General features: G+C 39.2%; 1 long non-coding RNA gene across 1 annotated transcript; it reads left to right on the top strand.

Annotated features, from left to right (window-relative positions):
• The first annotated feature begins 12550 nt into the window (after positions 1-12550).
• Positions 12551-16405, top strand: LOC120324153. The gene is made up of 2 exons (XR_005565215.1): positions 12551-12625; positions 15545-16405. It is a non-coding gene; the product is annotated as an uncharacterized LOC120324153 (long non-coding RNA).
• The last annotated feature ends 3605 nt before the right edge of the window (positions 16406-20010 follow it).

The following is a 20010-nucleotide window of genomic DNA, read 5'->3' as shown; positions in this document are numbered from 1 at the left end:
AAGTCTTGATCTCTGCCACACATCCACCTCTGCATTAGAGAAGGGATTGGCAGCTATAATGTGAGTGCAATGGCACTGAGAGAGGCATCATTAGGAGGCAGCCAACATCAGCTTCTGGCTCCCAAACCAGATGCTGTTGATGTTCTATACAGCATTTAAATTTCATGGATTTCCACTAGCACATACACAATCGAACTTGGAAAAGAAAACTAGGAACAAGATAGTCCTCTGTCTGATCTATGTCTTATAGGTCACTGAATAAGGTTAGGAAATATTAGGAGAGATCCTGAAATACAGAGAGCTTATACATGAAATAAAGTAGAACTGTTCCTATCTGAAATATTTGTAACAAAGAACTTCAGTAAGGAGAAAACACATACACAGAGGTGCACGCACATGTAGAAGAGTATGCAAAACAAATTTAGATGATAGGTTAAAAATGTTTATCCTGTCTGCACAGTTTGTTCATCAAATTTAGATCCCCTATGAAACAGTGAAATAGCTGCTCTGACACACATGGTCTTGCTAAAGCTGCAAAAGTGGGTTTTTACCCACCAGCTTAGGAAAAACATACTCTTTTTCTCTAGTCATTCTCTGGCAAAGTGAAGTATATCTAATTTTGTTAAATTCCAAAACGTACTGTACACCAAAGTACTTGTAGGTGTTAAAGGAGAATGTCAAGGATGAGTCAAAGATTAATAACTAAATTATAAAGTGTGAAATGGGAATCACAGTCTTAAATATCATGTTAAGAACTAGGAAGTATTTACCTAGTCTAAAGCACTATTGCATTGTAATAGGCAAAACGCTATTCCTTTTAGTTATAGGGGATTCTTTAATAGTTCCATACTTGAGCAGGAGGATGTATAGGATGGAGTGGTAATTTCATGAGACCTTTACAAATTTCAACAGAACTCTTATTCATTACAGCACTCACTTAAGTATAAGGCTATACTTCAGTCATACCTACTTCCACTCTTCTGCAGAACAAGGATGAATTTAGGTGCTTAGAATAATAGATGCTTGACTGTTTATTTCCTTCAAACATACAACTTCTTCCATTACTGCACTGTAAGATTTGTAAGAACAAATCAAAGAAGTTTTCCACTTTCACCAATCTGCCCCTTCAGTTAGCTCATTGTCGTGGTGTTTATCCATCTTCACACAGCTTTCTTTTGCTTTCTTATTAAAAAAAAAAAAAAAGGAAAGAAAAAAATAACATGCCTACCTTACCAGTGGTCTTAACAAATCAAAAAAAAAAAAAAAGAACCAATTCCTATGTGATGCTGTCATTGTTTCCTGCTTTCTCATTTTCACATTTTACCTCTTACATTTAATTGTCAGCTCTGTGGCAGGGCCACTTTTTTTCCTGTGTGCATACAGTCCTACAAACATACATGGAGCATTTAGGTGCTTTGTTGAAAAAGCCCAATAAATAGAGCATAAAAGATTAAAGTTTTAATTGGCTTATTATTTTCTCACTACCATAAAGCACAGTATCTGGTAAAGGTCCAAGGATATGTTTTTTTTAAAACACAGTTGAGGAGACGGTGATGATACCTCACCTGATTCATAGGCTAACACCTGGAAGCGATTCTAGCAACACTGAAACCCAAGTTTTAGCTGCTTCTTGAAGCTTTATGAACTAACTTCTGGTTTAGTAATTAGTGCCCAGTGAGTCCAGTGCTGCTCAAACCAGATACTTCAGCAACTGATACTTTGCACTGCTCATTAGTTGCGGACAAATAGGATACAAAAATAAAACTTTGAGAAGCAGACTTAAATAGACTTGTCAATTAGTTGTGGAGAACCCTGCCAAACAGTGATTTTATTTTTATTATAAATACAAGTAAGTTCATCAGTGAAATAGTTCCAGAGACCAGACTTCTGAAACCCCTGCTTTTTTACCAGTTAAAAATACTGAATAGCTATGCACAACTTATTTTTAGTAGAATCTACTAACCACCATTTCTTGACACCAGCCAGCTCACACTCACTGTAGTCCGAAGTAACCATTTCCTATTTTAACATTTTCAGCAATGTTAAAATGTTATACTTTACTGTTAGTCCTCTTTTTATCAGAACATAATTGCTAAACATGGTAACCAGAAATAACAGAGGAGAAAACTACAGGTAAGTTACTGTCATTGTGTTTTCCGTAAATCCGTGATAAAGTCAGGACTATGTTTATGGTAGAAGGCCCACAGTTTCCTTCAAACAGGTTTTCCTCTGTAGTCTGTCTTGTTTTCTTTCTAGCTATTTCTTATATTATGGAGACTCAGGCATTTATTTTAATGCAACTCGCTTCATCTAGTATGTGGATGGGTCAGATAAATAGTCCACTAGATAAAATTCTATGGCCCAGATCTCTGCTATAAAGACTGGAAAAGTGACTAAACAAATGGTACTCAGTGCACATAAATGAAATGCAAAAAAATAAAGTTAGTTTAATACCCGTAATGATGCAGACTGTTGCATAAAATACAGAATATTTACAAGAGTCCTGGCAAAGGAAGGTGTTGCAACTCTATAAACTTTGAGATATAAAAACTTACATCGTCAGTCCAAGTGAATTTTGCTATGATTTGATTAATCAGCCTAGCATATCTCTCCATCAGTGCACTTGTTGATGAGTATGATAATCAGTCCTAATAAAACCGGGTAGAACAAGCACTGTATTACAGAACAGAATCACTGTGGTTGAGTAATCTAATGGCAGCAGCAGAGATGGTCACTAATTTAATTGTTGTGATTCTGCATTAAGCCTGTACCATAGCCATCACTGAGCATCTCACAAAAAAGCCAATTCATGGTATAACATTCCTAGGAAATAATGAGGTAGCACCTATGTAATTACAAGAGCTTGAATATTTTTTTTGTGGTTGTGACAACTACAAGCTCATAAATGCTGTCAAAGGCTGTCAACATCTTACTGAGGGGGTAATCCATAGTGAGAACTAAAGAAAATCAAGTTTCTCAAGGTATATTCAGGTGTTGCACTAAATGGTGGCAAAATAGATTCACCAATATGAACAATCATGTTGAAAGGAGGATTTTTCAAAATCTCTACAGCTAATTTCAATTTTGTTGTTTTCAGATAAAGGAAGGAGGTTGAAATCCCAAGTAGCTAAAAAAGAACACAGACTGGAATTTAATGTTAGTAGTTATATTTCCACAGCAGTGTCAAGGGAACCTTTCATCTGTGAAAGAGGTCAAAGTCACTAAGATAAAAATTTCAACCTGTGAGAAATTCCTGCATAAAGAGTGACAGAAATTACTCCTGCTGAAATCTTCTGAATTAGAAAGTCACGCTGTGAAACAATTAGGTTGATTACCTTCATGTGAAGTGTGGCTTCTAGTAAGATTTGGAGACAACAAAATGTGCCTGTATCATAAAAAATGCCCATGATAAACAACCAGAGGGAAGACCTTTAGCCCAATTTTTGTGTCTGTAAGTAGAAAATGCAAGAGAGCTCCCAAGCTAGTAGAGCTGCAAGAGAATTCACAGGCCCTTTCAGATATAGGCTCTCAGAAATACATAATTATCTACGTGAATGTGTGCATCTTGTGAGCTGATCCTCCTCTTTAGGCAGACCCATAGTGAAGTAGGGGCAGACCTACTCTAATGAAGTAGCAGTTCACTTTACTTTTCAGCTTTAGCTATGTCATGTAGGGAAATTTGTTGTTCCTCTACAGCAAGCATATTTGTAAATGGGCCTACCATTTTTAGTAACAGGGGAAAAAAGAAACAGACTGGGATTTTATACCTGAGAATTTTGTATGACTGTATTTGCCTCCTTCTTTCCTAGCCTCAAAATACTAAGGCTGGCAAACTGAGACAAAACTTCAGACGAGTATTCACAGTGTCATATGAAAACCCATTTTGGCAATAAAAGAAGAATATACCTGACAACCATTAGTAAAAGGTTACCTCTGCTGGTAACTCAATATGTTTGGAGTAGTTAATTAACCCTTAGGACAGGACTTCTGGACCTGACTTTTTAAAGCACAAATCTTCAAGAATTGAGTATCTAATTTACCCTGCCTCTTCCTTTTGCCTTTCTGCTTCCTTTTTAGCATGCTCTCATTAAGTCACCCATTTTCTGTTGGCAATAAACAGATGAGCAAGGGTCTGTTTCAGATGATTTGACATGTTAAAAAGAAGAAGAAAGTGTTACTAGACTGCTTCTAGTAACAGAAAATTTGATTTTTTTGGTCACAAATCAAAAACAAAAACAAGTATTAAAAAAGGTGAAACAAAGTTTCCAGTATCTCATGCTCTGATGAAACAAAAACAAAGTTCAGAGAATGCTAGACATGGATGACCTGAAAGAAAACAGCAAAGAGAACATAAAAATAAAAGCGGATAGAGTTCATGTTAATCACAATAGAAATCTGAAAAAAAGATCTGTGGTTTAAGTGTGTCTCAGATTTTGTATTTAGTTATAGAAATGGATCTATTATTGGAGTAGCACTCCTGATGTGCTTTGGAATAACAGGGGAGGAACGGAACCAGAGAGAATTAAATGCATTTTGTTTCCCTGACTCTGAGTTTTGGCTACATACTGCATAAGTTCATTTTGGCCTGAAAAATATATTAGTACCTGGAAACATATTGCCATTTTTAAAGTCCTCTTTGCTTCTGTCATCAGCAAAGTAGATTATTGCTACTTTTTATATAACAAGTATTTTTTGATGCATAAAGAATGCTGAGACTTAATTTAAAACTTGTTTTCTTTTCCACTATATCATCCTGGGCTGCGACAGCTCTTTACTAAATGTCCCTGTTTCATAGGATTTATCTTGATAACACCAATATGCAAGGGAGATCTAGATAGCCAGATGGATTCCTTGAAACCTATTATTAAAACAGCCCATACCAACTGTTTGAAGTTTTAGGTAATTATTTCAATATTTGCTACATTATTGTTAAGATAATGACTAAGAACATATTCCATCACCACACTGTTTGACATATATACCATTTTAAATTGAATGTTACTTTTTTTTTTTAAATAAGATGTCATAAAATATGCATACAGTGTCTCTATTACCAGTATTACTGTAGCACAACTCTTCTGGTTCTCCCTTTCTTATTCTAAATCCTTGCTTGATATTGCTGAGAAACATCAATACTTCTGCAACGGCTGATTAGCATGCAGGGACTTGATAGACGTGTTGGAAGGCAGAACTAACTGAAATTTCTAACATACTACTAGATTATGCATTTCTCTGTGCATGCAGAGAGACATACTTGTTCACGTAACTCTGATTCTTCTGTTGATACTTCTGTCAACATCTGTTCACAGAAGTGGCTATTGGCACATACTTATCTGAGAATCACTATGCAAATATATGCAACTTCAGTGAAAGAAGTCCCTAGAAGATTTGAACAAACCCATTTACTTTTATCAGAGTAAAAATTTTGAGGTGTCTGACAGGTCCATTGTCACAGCCCTTGTGGAAGCTGGTTGCCTGCTTTTTCCATTGTTAAAACAGAACATTGTTTGAGTAGAAAGATGCATTACAATTAACATAGCAATTCCCAGTTCTGGTAACATTTTCTTGATCCTGTTTCACTGCAGAACAGTGATGCATGTCCTCAAGGGAATGAGGCCTGAACGATGAAGGTGATATCAAGTGGAAGTGATATTGCCATTCATCAGAAAGGACAGGCCCACTTGATAGACACTCTTTGGGACACCAGATCATAAAAGACACGCTTAAATAAAATCGACTCTCCATTTATACTCATGAAGGTATGCAAAAGACAAATTGGTGTGGTCCAACTGATATTTTCTTGGCTACTTGTTAATGGTGCTGGTCAGATGCTTGTGATGAAGGCTCAACCAGTATAGTCCTGACTGAGGTAGATATCATGCTGCTCCTTAAATGAAATGCAATACTCTCTGCTGTCTGATTGGTCTGAGCTAGACTGCTTAGAACAAGAGGCACTACCGGAGGTATTCTTTTCAACAGTGACCTTCTCATTTATTACCTTCTCCCTGTAGCTGTTTCAGGAGCCACACATGTTAGCATGTGACTTTGAGGATGGAGTGAAAGCTTTACTTTTTATTCTGTTCCCTCACTTTACATAGGAGGAGAAAGAACTGATGTTCTATATTCTGCAGCTGTCTACCTCCAAGGTTGTGGGAGCTCCTACAGGTACAGAGGCAAGAGGTCAACAGATGCATGGTTTTTACTATGTCTTCCTCCCCTTCACAGTGCATGCAAAGTAAAGCACGCTTTTTTTCCTAGCATTTAATCTTTACCGTGTTTGCAGCACACAAAGTGAAGAGGGAAATTCTATGATTTACTTTGAGAGATAGAGAGAGATGTACTGAGTCCAATGACATGCAGAATTCTATGCCCTAAAATGCTACATGGCAACTGAAGACCAAAGAGTGGGCAATTCCTTAATCCCCACCTCTGCTTTATCTTTAAAACTTTAATTATTTTTTCATTTAACACTCTCTGCATACCTCAAAGTAACCTTCTCCCCATCTCAAAACAAATAAACAGTTCTATTCCCTCTCTATTTTAGAAAAAAATATTATTCAATGTGAAGGGCTGCTAGCGTGGATCCTAGTTTTTCAGTTCTAACATTAAAAGCTTTAATCAACTGTTTAGAGATACTGTTTGATAATGAGTCAGCTGCTTCTACACTGCATGTTGTACAGTAGAGGCATAAGTAATCTTGCCCTCCACTCGTGCACTGTCAAACAACAGGGGCTAAAGCAGTAGCTTAAGACACAGGCTTAAGCAAAGTCAGCCCCCCACTTTAAAAAGCAGATTAAGCATGCGACAGATGCTTTGTGATAATTTATGAATAGTATATGCTGACCTGGTTTTTATTATGTTGATTGTATGATTATGTTGGTTTGATTTAATTAGAAGACACAGACAAAGCCCAAAATACTTGGTAAGTAGAAGCTACCCGCTGACAAACACACTCGGGTCAGTTTTCAATAAAACCCAAATTCTCAGTTGCAAAGAACCTATTTCTGGCTTCAGCCAAGCTGCTAGAATTTCTTTGGTGAGTTTGGAGACTGAGATTAAAACAACTATGCAAAGGATCCACAAGCAATATGCTGAAATGTCAAGTGGATTGCCATAGTTTAACTGTTGAAGGGAACTTGTATCACCCTGTCGCCATGGCACCTTGGGAAAAAAAATATTCTGGTAAGGTAAAACATGCAAAGTCAATTTTCTCTACTTGTTTTCCTCTTACTGCTCATAGTGTTTTAAGACCTTTGCATGCTCAGGATATATCTGTAGGTGCCCACAATCTGAGGAATGACAAGGTATCACTGCCCTTGTCTCTGAGGGTATGGAAATCATAATATTCTGCAGCAAGTAAAGACGTTACCCCTTGCATGAAGGGACTGAGCTCAGAGGCACCAGATGTAGCTAGCTCTAGTTGTTATAAATAGCAGCTTAAAGTTTCATGATTAAAATAATCTGCCCCTCACATATGGAAACTTTGAATGCATTCAGAAATGTGAAATAAGCAACAGGAGATGATTTCTTTGCTGTCGATCTGTTATTGTCGAAGATTTGCCAATACACCTCTCTGGGAAACATGCCTCGGGCAGGAAGGAGGGACTCGTGGTCCCTCCAGTTGCATCCACTTCTAACCACTGGAGAGGGGACATTCTGCTATAGTATGTCATAACATTTTAATCTCCTGGTCATCCAGACAGGGACCTGGTAGGATATAATGAGGTTTGAGATCCCTCATAGCTGAGCTGCTATGTGAAACAGCCTGTGCACGGGGCAAGGGAGTGAACAGAGGCAAAGAAGAAAATGGAATACATGCCCAGGTAAGTTCCTATTTGGTATGCAACTGGGAGGCACGCTTTGACACACAAACCCAGAAGTACCCTGGGTCCCCTAACAAAGAGAAAGGCAGTGGAGTACATCATATGGCAAAGTTCCCAGCCAGTTCAATGGGGTCAGTATTATCCCTGAGAACTCTTGATATTTCTGCTGTTGCTTCTTCTAGCTGACCTCATCATAAGATACTTTTGCCCGTGTAGTGATGTTCAATCTCCCACAGTCAGTGAACATGGACCCCTGGTACATACCAGAAAATTGACCTTCGGCCTTATCCAGACTTCTGTGTTCATCACCGTGTTAGTACATGACAAATAGCTCCAGTTAGACATTTTCTTGCTCCACCATCACAGACTGATACTGCTGACACTGACACTGCCTGTCTTGCTGCTCTGCTCACTCACAAGTTATCCATTTGCTGAGGATAACCTCTCTAAGCCAGTATATACCCTGACATTTGAAGGATTGCACAGGGCAGTAGGTTATAGAGGTAAAGTGTTATTAATGTTCTCTGCAGCATTAAGACCATAGCTGGACAAAATTTTTGTCCAAAACATCAAATGAGAAAGATTCTATACAGAGTTACAGTAATATTTTTTAGAATTTGGGTCAATTTTACCAAACTGTTTATTCTTAAAACCAGCTGTCATTGGGCTGGAGGTGCGTGGCAAACATGCAAAAAAGTGACATTTTTGATAGTGATGCTATTTTGTCCCTGAAGTAGCTCAGTTGGTTAGAGCATGGTGCTAATAGTGCCAAGGTTGTGGGTTTGATCATTATAGGGGCCATTCACTTAAGAGTTGGACTTAATGATCCTTGTGGGTCCCTTCCAACTCAGAATATTTTGTGATTCTGTGGTTTTGCTTTTCTAGCACAAAACAATTTTCCATCTGAAATGACTTTCAAAATGTATTTTAAAATTATTCAGAAACCTCAAATGGAAAACATCACTTCGTTTCAGAGCAATCAAGACAATTCTTTACCACAACTGACTCTTTTTCTTAATTCTGTGATTCTCTGTTTAAATATTCATCGACTCAAATCAAAATTACTTCTTTCTTTTCCTATGCCTGTCAGAAAACTATGACACCATTCTTCATATTCAGCTGTGATCCTTGACCCAATTTAAAAGAATATTTAAACATACTCTTAATTCTGAGACTAAGTTAAATACCTGTTCAGGTTCTCCAGTGAATAACTACAAATGCCAGGTATGCTGAACTGCTAAACACCCCCAAACCTTTATTTTCTTCATCTTTTCTACATAGGATTTTTCTTTATTGCTTAATGGAAAAAAGAATGACAGTGTGTTAGAAATTGAGGAGAAGTTTTATACATTCAGAGATGCTGTTGCTGAACTTTTGTTCAGCAGAGAGAGAAAATAATAAAGCAATATCTACCAAGCTTCAGTGTTTGGAAATAACATAAGTTCTCTTGGACACCTGAAAGGTTCTTCCTCTCCTGTCTTCCTAAGCAGGTATTACTTTTTGATCAAAAGACACAGAAACAAGGACTGAATAAAAAACAATAAAACAAACATTAAGAAAAGGAATATCATCCTTACCTGACCAATTAAATTATCATTATTCCCCCTCCAGCCTTACTGTATACAAATAGAACAAGCAATCAAATTCACATTGAAGTCCAGTTCTTCATTTTTCTCTAGTTCAAACATATTTCAGAACAGACTAGGCTCCCTCTGTATATACATATATTAAAAAAAGAACAGATTCCAATTAAAAAAAACACATTTCAAGCTGCTTATATTTCATACATACACATGTATACACGCATCAAGGGAACAAGCACACAGAACCAACCACAAGCAGTTAAGTTAACTCCTAGCACCCTTCCTTTGTTCAGCTCCCACAAATTTCTGCTGCTGGTGGGTGTAAGGCTTTTGAACTTCTTGAAAGCAACAAAGAGAAAACTGTAGATCAATGTGTTTAACCATGTGCTTTCCTGGGCTGCCTGCAGAACAGCTCTTGACTCGAGAAGGGGCAACATGCACATATGCTGAGCAGCTCACAGCATTCCCTGGGGCTTCTTTGTTTATTCTGTATTTGTTTATCAGTTTCAGCGGGACACACAACGGGATCCAGAGTAACTGTGTGCCTCAGACATCACTAAGCTGACTTTCCTCAGCAGAAGGAGGAAGAGAAGTACTGTGAGCTTTGCTCTCTGGATTGAAAGTTGAAATGAGTTGGTACGACCAGAAGGGTGCAGGATAATGTGCCCACCACTCTGCATGAGGGGAAATCCCCCCCTGTAGGAGGTGTCGCTTGTATTCCTCAAACCTATCCTAGCTTTTAAACACCATTAAATATACCCTTCCGGTTAACTTGGAAGGGCATACCTTCTACAGCTAGTGAAAAGCTGTTCTACTGCCTTGTAACAATATTGACAGATGCAGTCATAATGAAATATTTCCAAGCTGTTGCATGGCCAGAAAAAGAAACTACAGTATAGAAGTTTTCAAATATGTTGGATAGTTAGAAGGGGAAAAAAAGTAGTTTGGAGAACAAACTAAATTTGAGGGATGGAGTAGGAAAAGCTAAGCAGGCCACGGTCAAGAATGTGCAAATAGAAAAGGATCTGTAGAAGAGAAGACAATACAGAAACAGACAACTACCCAGCAAGGTGGAAAAGAGCTTTTAGTCATATTTGCTACTGTTTGTAGACTCACTCCCAGTTGTAGCAATAAAATAAACACCTGCCTCATTTAGTCAACTTCATGATGCACCCAAGAAATTCTGCTCCCAGTTGGTCAGAAAAGAATACATGAAATCTCTGTCACACATTTATTTGCTTAACCCCGGATCAAGCTGCTAAACTGATGAGCAAACAGAAGTAGCAAAATGTTCAGAAACCCTACCCACCCTGTTCCTGTAACAAACTAGCTAGGGGCAATTCACTCTGACCTGGTGCAGACCATAGCCTCTTCTCCTGGGAAATCATCACCTGGGCAGCATCATTTAGGCTGGGGTCACCCTGCTTCATGGCAGGTGAGAGCCTCTGAAAGGTTAGGGATTGCTGAGAGGTCAACTAAGGAAGAAAGAAAAAGCAGTGTGTGCAACAAGCATTTGCCCATTACATCCCAAGGCTGCACTTTCGGTTTTCTCAAGTTGGAAACAGAAGGGAGGTTTGGCCCTGCACTGCTCCCCGGGGAAAGGCTGCTCTGCCAGCCTACCTCTGACTCACTGTTTTGACATCTGGTATTAAAGCTTAGGTAGTTTGAAGATCAGTAGAATAGAGGCATTTAAAAAACCCATTCTTTCACCAGTACATTTGATTTTTAAATAACTGTGTTAATTCCAGAAGGTTCAACTTCATTTACCTCATCAGGCGCCTGACTATACCGAGTGTTATTCGAAGTTATTGTAACTCTCTTTTTTAAAGTGGATTTAAGCCATTATGGTCTATCACATAAATCCTTCTTAGTTTGTGGATTATTGACCTGATAGGCCCAAACAGCTCCATCTGTCCGTTTAAATGGGCACCAATTCTTTGAGTGTTTATTGCTTTCAATCCTATTATTTGCAAAATGCTTTCTTCCTCTGTCTGTGTGTGTGTGTATGTTTAGTATTCAGGGACAATTTATTGCTGAATTTTTGTCTAAACTCTTTCAAATATAAGGCTTTCCTGTGCTAACTGCCCACATACAGTAGCACAAGGAAGTATACTGCTTCTTGATTTGGGAAATGAAGCTGTTGACTTAGAGCCAGCCTTTAAGAGTGATTTAAAAGTTGATACACTGGAAGAACATTTAAGAGAAAAAGGGACTCCCTTTGAAATGCTGATGTGAATCCAACCTGAGGTAATGAAGCTTTTATAGTTATAGACAACATTACTTTTGGGTATCTACTCCAAGTACTTCTTTTGAAAGAGCTAAAATGATGCTCAAAGGGACATTTGTTGAAGAGAAAACAGGAGTAAAATAGTTTATCACCTGTTGATATGTGTAGGAGGTCAGAGTAAAAGTATACAGAGAAAACCAGACATTTTTCATTGATTCATGTTTGTGGGTCAAATTATTTACCAAGACTAAGTCAACCATCTTGATGTGTAGAGTCAAATAATTTGTGATGGAAATATTAAAGTGCTATGAAAAGGTTCCCTGTGCAAGGAAGCCTGTTCTTTCCTGCACCACAGGTATTCTACACACTATTAATTCTATTAATACACACTATTCTACACACAGGTATTACTACACACTAGTAATAACTAGAGTTATTACTATTAGACAATGTACTGAAAAGTCAGGAAATCAAATACAAAGACAAAAATCTTCAAAATGTGGCTGCCACCTCAGCCTGATGGATTTCATTGCTGCACTTTTGTCTTCTTCCTAAGGGTAAGCCACTCCACCTGGCACCGGCGGGCCAGACCACGCAGAACATGTGAATGTGTCTTCCCAGTATGCAGAATGCTTTGCCTCTGACATGGCTGGCTTCTCTTTGCAACAAAAATCAGTGGAAAAGAGACATTTTATCAAGTCAGTCCTGAATAATATTTAAAAATCTTACAGAAACTAAAAAAATACCTTGCAGGTGGTCTGTGATAGCTTTTGTATACATAAATAGAGATGTCTTAGGTCTGACACTTGGAAGAGAGTGGTTTGTATCGTACTCATACTCTTTTGCAACATATGTATGCACTGGACACATGGTTGTTTTTTTCAGGGATGGCAAAACTCAGGAAAGTGGGAAGATATTTTTGGCAAGCTATGTTTTGGGAGAAGAAATGCCTGGTTCCAAGACCTTTTCAAATCCAGAGCTAAGGCTAAACTGTGAGTGAAGCTGTGAAATACATTTGATCATACTTTTTTGTATATGATGGTGTTATTGTAAGTATACCTGTGCAAATACACAAATACACACAGTCCATTTTCTGTCTTTTTTTTTCCTTATCTAAGTGATTTCATGCATTTTTTTAAAGTCATCTGGATCCTCTGACCCAACCATTATTGGATCATTGACTCACTGTAGGGTTTACACGATAGCAGTTACTAATCTTGTCCTAAGCAGAAAGCTTGTGTGAAACACTTCTTCCCTGAAGTGGAAGTAATTGTGTCCTAGTGCTCGTGCTTTGTTTTGGCAGCAAGAAAAGTGGTGGCCTCTGAAGACAATCCACACAGCAGCTTTTAGGAGGGAGCATCAGCCTCGCTGGCTGAAGCAATTGAAAATTCTGCCCTGTTATACAAATTCAAAACAAAAGTTTGAAGTGTTTAGGAAACTTTCACTCCCCTTTTAGCATCAATCTCAACAGTTATTTTGGGGGATGAGCACATATAATCCTTCCATGTTGGATACTCAGTCTAATGGAAAAAGAGAGTGATCCAGATGTTCAGCTGCATCTTGGGTAACTGTTTTAGCAACACTTATGAAATGCTGATATGCTGAAAGATATGGAACACAGTGATAGGGAGCATTTTTGCAACATTAAAAATTAAAGCTTCGGCCTCTAAGATGTAAGCAGAACACTACCTAGCATTCTGCATATAGCATATCCGTAAGCTTTAGGATGGCGTCTAGAATTCCAGGTGAATATTGGTTTCCTTACTATGTAGTATTTACTAGCATTTTTATCCAACAGAAATGGCAGCTGAACCTCTGAGAGAGGAGCATCTAAGAGATAAAAGTGTGCATATGTGTTTTATTTTTGTATATATAGTATATACATATCAACACACTAAAACTCTGTGTAACTAGTTTTAGCTGCAGTCACCCTAGGTACCAATAGAATATGTTTAACGCTGAGACATTTCTATAAAAAATCAGTAAATTTGTGTTTATCCCAACTTAGTGTCATTGAGTTACTGAGATGAAATTACCCAAACCCCTTTTTCAAGTGGAAGGAAGTAACCTCTCTCCACCAAACACAAGCTTTCCATCAGGAGAACGGAACTGGGCCTGCTAGAGAAAGCTTAGCTCCAGCATGCTGAATGAATGTGGAGACAGAAATGAACCTCTCCAATGCTCACTGTTACTGCTTTAACATTTCAGTCACCAGAAGGGGGGAGATGATTTTGGTATACTACTGGAAGCTATCCATTTTATGAACTGTACCAATAATGTGGTTTATATTCCATTTGGCAACTAACTTGGTTTTTGAATTTATACTCACAGTAATCAGGTTTATCTAGTTAGTCTATAACATTGAATTTATTAAGTGGGGCCCTAGGAAGGATGGGATTTGAACAAGTTTTTTTGCTATTTTAATAGCTAAAACACTGTTTTAGGGGTGACTTTAATATGGTCTTAAAAATCTGATCTAATGAATTATGCAGGCTGAAGGAATACAATCACTGCTGTAGTATTTTATTAAAGCAGTTCACATTATATTGAAGTCATGTAAACTGTCCTATTTCTGTGAAAGCCATTCTCTGCTTCTTGATTTGCTAGGCTAATAAAAAAGAAGGGATGTATTGTAGACAATTGCAAGCTTTTGGACCAGAAGTGGAAATGCAAGGGGTAAGATAGTGCACATCGATTGATAGGAAACTTCAGTCCATACACAGATTCATGTATTCTTATGATAAAGAGTATGAAACAAAATAGATTGCTGTACATATGTCTTCCATCATGAAACAGAGCCATGAAAACTTAGCTGGTGGTTATAGTCTCAAAGCATACCACTGACTGGGAACATTACAGAGCACAAGTATCATGGCCACCTGGAGTTCTTTTAAGCTATACAGTTGTTATCTGACATCATTCAAAGGGGAAAGAATGATAAACGCTCAATTCATTTTAAAAACAAAAACACATAGAGGAAACATCTGACTATTTTATTTAATTATTTTATTTAATATGCTCACATGAATGATCTTCATGGCTGTATAATTCATTTTAACATGAAATAGCCAGCTGTACAATAAGCCAGTTCAGGATGGGCCAAGGATTCTGCTAAGACTTCATTAAAAACTTCATCCTGAGCCAGGTGAGAAGACTAAGGGCAGTCAAATCCATTGAAAGCTGTGGGATGTGGTCACAATGTTTGAATCTTAAAGCAAGTCAAAGTGGAAGTGACTGTGAATAAGCACTGGCGTGTTTGGGTAACCCTAAGCCAAACTGGTAGGTGGTTTCATATACTGGAATGAATTCTACAGCACCTAGCTTGAGTAAAACTTAACTTTAGTGACTGCTGATGGGCTGCAGGCTAAGCAGGTTTCACAGACTGGGATGCCTACACTTTCTCAGTTCAGGGCTCTCTGTCTTATTTTCTGTTGAATTTGGCTTCCAGCACAGAGGAAGACAACTTCTGGGGCAGCTGAAGGATGAAGCCCACCTCTGGTCCTCTGTGCACCACTGAAAAGGTGCAAAAACTCTGCAGGGTCCCAGCTGACCTCAAATCACAGACACAAAGCCATGCTCTGGCTCGATCACTGCTTGTAGCCTGTGGGCAGGATGTGATGGAGAACAAAGCATGCAGAGGAGTTTTAGCAGGAGGACTTCAGTTGTCCTTGTACCTTCTTCGTGCCAGGCAGTTACAGTGAGTTGTCCTAGGAAATAGTGTGTGGAAGCCAAAACAGGCCCTTTTTCTCCAAAGAACCCTGTTCTTTCAATTTTGTATATTTTTTTTAATTAGTTAAAATCTATACAAGAAAACTCAGCATGACTGATTAGAGCTTGCTCTTCAAGTAATGACAGTCAACACACTGTTCTGAAATCACAGCAAATATCTGACAATTCAATGGTGTCCACAGATGCTGAGATGAAATGATGCAGAGGACACAGATTATCTGATAAATATCTACACTGATCCCAAATGGCCCCAGAGGACGAAGGTGTTCTAGCTCATGAGGACTTTATCATGTTGCCTTCTTCTCCCTCAAGAGATGTGTCTGCCTATGAGCTCTGTGCAAACAAAAAGCACTGTTTACTGAAAGGATCATTTTGCTTTTAGCTATGCAGCAGCTGAAAATGCTGAGAGTGATTTTGTTCACCTCTTATGCTCCAGAAAAACCTGTGTGGCAGAATTGTCACAAAGATTTATGTTCATGTAGCACCTATAGGAGAGCTTTTCAGAAGAGTCCTATGTACATTCCCTAATAAAAATAAGTGAATAATCATTGGCAATATACATGCAAATTGGCTTTCCAAAGGATGGAGCCACAAGACAGAGTATATCGGTCAAGGGCACCAAAGCAATTGTGAGCAGTCACCAGAGAATAAGTCCTTTCAGAATGCATGAAATCAATCTGGTGCCCTCTGAAATATACGGTCCAGTTGCTTATGTCCATACAAATATTTGCCCTCTCGATGTGGAGGCACTAAGGAATGCAGATTAAAAGGACTGTTTCAGGACTGAGACAATCACTCCACAGTGAGAAGCCAAGTAAAGACTGATCATTATTTTATCTGTGCTGAACAACATTGTAAGCAAATTGCATATAATTATGACAAAATACCATCAACAACATGACAGTCTCCTGTCGTGTGCTGGGGCATTTGGCACACAGCGCTGCCTAGTCAAATGTTTGTTGCCTTTCTGATGCTTGGTGTTTGTGTTTTGCCTGTTGCTTTGACTCACACTCTTGCTTCAATAAAGACTTATTATACTGTCATTGTGTACAGTGTTCACTGATTTATGCCAGAGGATTGAACTTCAGTAGGCAGGGTTTCATCTTCATTCCTTACCGTAGGGACAGTTCCCCGCCAGAAGGTCTTTCCATTCCCTGGGGAGAACAAGGCGAGAAAAATGAGCCCAACCAGTGATATCACTGAAGGACAGGGATGTACACACTGTGATGAAAGACAGGTGGAGATCCCTCCTCATGGAAGGAGAAAGTCAGTTCCCTGCAAGGACTTGCTGGCAACCTTGTGCTATCAGACAGATTTGACATTCATGGCCTGGATTTGCTGAGGATTCCTGCATGACTGCTAAACCATGTGGCCTTTTGGGGGACTGATGGCTTGTCCCCATTTTAACCTTGTCAACAAGACCCTTTGCCTTTGGTGGCAGATGGCAAAAGTTGCAAGAATAAAGGCTGAAGTCTCCATGTAAGGAGGTGATGTAAAGCAAATGAGATATCTCATCATTTTGACTAGTCTAAACCTAATGCAGATGAACTCCAGAGGTTTTTGAAGCTTATAATATCTAGTCAGAATAAATGGCTTCAGATTTTAAGTTGCTTGCTTTGCAAAGCAATCCTGAATGGTTATCCTGCAGTAGGATAAAGCTAAAAAAATGGGCAACACAACTGCAGATGAAATCTAATACTGACAAATACAATATAGTTCACAGGGAAGGTCAGAAGAATGACTAGACAGTGCTAACAGCATTAAAACTGCATATTCACAATTTTCCTTGCAGGCATAACTACTGCCCACAAAAAAAAAAAAAAAAAGGTGCTTCAAAAATGTGCTGCACGTACTTGGCAACTGATCCTGGAGAAGTGAGCTAGTCTTTAACATCTTTCAAAGCTTTGCATGTGTTTGGAAATAGAGGTCCATCTACCTGATGAAGCCATGAGAAAGCACGGGATTAATCAGTACAAATTCTGTCTGGGTTTCCCCTTTTTCTGGTCAGAAATTTTGTTCAGATGCAAAACCTGGTTGTGGCACTGATTTTGGATTCCTATATTTTTGTGTCAGTCCATCTCAGGGAGAAGGACAAAGAGCCACAGCACGTATGTATGTCAGCTCTGTAACAGCAGTGCTGGTATGAGCAGATATTCGGCACGGTTTAAGTGCAATGGAGTGCAGCATTTAAGGCCTTAAACGGAGAGTTGAAGGATGAAAAGGGGCTATGATGGCGCAGGAGGTGGAGAGGCAGCAAATCCCCATTGTCTCCCTGATGAGCAGTGCATTCTGTACCCCAGTGAGGGTACAGGACATACGGAACCCTCGCACACCGCCCCTCTGCTTTTGAGGTCAAGCCACTGGAGATTTGAATGAAAATAAAGGAAGACTGAAAAACAATGCGACGCCTGAAGTGTTTTCCAGAGGCGAGAACAAAGGCTGCTCCCCCTCTGGCAAGGCGATGAGCCCTCTAGAGGCAGCTACAGACAGAGCAACCCCTACCATGATGGTATGCTATTTGAGGAAAAGCCAAGCCTGTTGTCCCATGCCTTTGCACCCTCTCCAAGTTCCCCTCCCTCTCCCACAGCCCTTCCCAGTATTCCAGTCCCCTGATGCCCACTCCTGGTCACCGGTAGCTACACCCGCATTAGCCTGTAGGTTGAAGAAGTCCTGGGGAAAGCAGTTGCAGCTGGGCACAGAGACAGGAGCGTTTTCTCTGTATCAAGCCACTTAAAAAAAGTTTGCACACTGTCTGCTAGTACATTACATATAGACCGTTGAGCAGTCCTCATCCTACATGGTATTTGTTTAGAGGTGTGGCAAGAATTGAGGAAAACGGCTTCTCAGCACCCAATAATCCTTTCACAGCCAATCTATGTGCAAGGTGAATCTAATCACAGTCCATCTCAGCCCTGGTAAGAGCCATTAAGCACAGCAAGCATAACTTCCTCTCTGTGCCTAGGGTAATGCCAGAGTATTGCCTTCACCACTGTGCTTTCCCCAGGGAAGCGAGGAGAGAGTGAAGAGCCACGGTAAACTACTTGGGAGCAGTGCAGGATGACAAGCAGGCTGCAGGGCAGCCTCAAATATAAAAGATGACTAATTCCTTACTATTAATGAATTAATTAAAATCATAGACTACAGCCCTTTCTAACCAGGGAAAGCAGTGGATACCATGGGAATGCCGTGATTTTTACCAGGCTGTTTTTCCAAAGGCTGTTGGAGCTGTGAAGCTGACCCGTCTCTGGCTCCTCTCTGCTGTGCGTGAAGCAGCAGGCAGAGAGACTCGATGTGCTGCAGCCTCACCGCAGCAGGGGCTGTGACTGGGGTCGTGACCATGTGCTGCTTGTGTTTTATCACTCTCACTTCATTTTCAAGGACTTGGAACTTGTCAAAAGCAGCGGTTTAGTACATAAGAGAAGTTATTTGGGCTCTGAAAAAAAACCCTCCAGGCACTTCTGTACACCTGTCTTTACAAGATAGCATAAAACCTTTCCGCAATCTCCCTCAGGAATGCATTATGTACCAGTTGAGAGGGTTCAGCTTGGTCCAGAAAAGTGCCCTGCATTTTTTCTTTGCTTTCTCCTCAAAGCTCTGAGTGATTCCTATCTACCTGCTATCAATCCACAATTTCTTCAAAAGGAAAACCTTTCCTTTTACTCCCTATTTCCTCAAAAAATTTACCCTGTAAGCTGAGCATTAAAGGGCTTAACACCTTAAACCTATCAAGTCAATGTCTGTGGTAGTAATTGCTGAATGATCTTGCTCCAGTGGTCCGCAAGATGCAACAGCAAAATGGTCCAGTGATTTCTCTGCTGAAATAGCTAAGTTTAGTACTAGCATTTCCTATGTCCTTACTTTTCTTGACTAGATCTTAATTAGAAACCTATAAAAATTCCATACTTTGATTAAGAGACAGTAATAATTGGAAACATGTAGTTAATTTCTTTACACCGCTGCCAGGTTCACCCATTCATCTCAGGTAAAGAAAAAACCAAAAAAGAAGCTACAATGTTACACAGAATTACTCCCCACCTTCCCCTCACCCCTCAAATTAAAAACCTTGTATAAGCCTCTCACAGGATATTTGTAGCATGATATGAAGAATATCGAGTATAAGTCTTTTATTTTCACTTTAATTTATTGTGCACATTATTTTTAAAAACATGATGGCTGTTTTAATTCAAGTAAGAATATATGTTAGCTAGCCCTCATCTGGTTGCTTTTGGAGAGTATTTCTTCAGGAGAGATATATTTTTTTCCCCCCTCCAAATGGAGGCAAGTCTCAGAAGCATATATTCTCAAACAGAATGCAAACATATAACTTTTTTAAATCTCTTTTTTAGTATTTGTTTTGGTAAACTAATATGACTTTTGGAATCAACATTTTTAAATGAGTTAAAACTACAGCTTGATGCTCAGGCTGATAAGTTAGCAAGGCAGGGGAGTAACTATTTATTCTTGGAAGTCAGTGGCAGAATTGATGTAAAGCCTAAAAAAGATACGTTTCTTTTATAAAGATGTTGGTGCTGTGTAAGCAACAGTCCACATATTTCATCTAGTTGTTTAGTTGTTGGTCTCTCACAAGCTACAAACCCCCACTGCTGTAAGCAGTAGTCACAGCAATCCCTTGCCCACTAGCATCAGT

The sequence above is a fragment of the Pipra filicauda genome, unplaced genomic scaffold (assembly GCF_003945595.2).
Source record: "Pipra filicauda isolate LSUMZ 115617 unplaced genomic scaffold, ASM394559v2 scaffold101_size5749837_pilon, whole genome shotgun sequence".
Classification (NCBI taxonomy): Eukaryota; Metazoa; Chordata; class Aves; order Passeriformes; family Pipridae; genus Pipra; species Pipra filicauda.
Note: the sequence above shows the minus strand (reverse complement) of the source record. Positions and strands in the feature narration are given on the sequence as shown.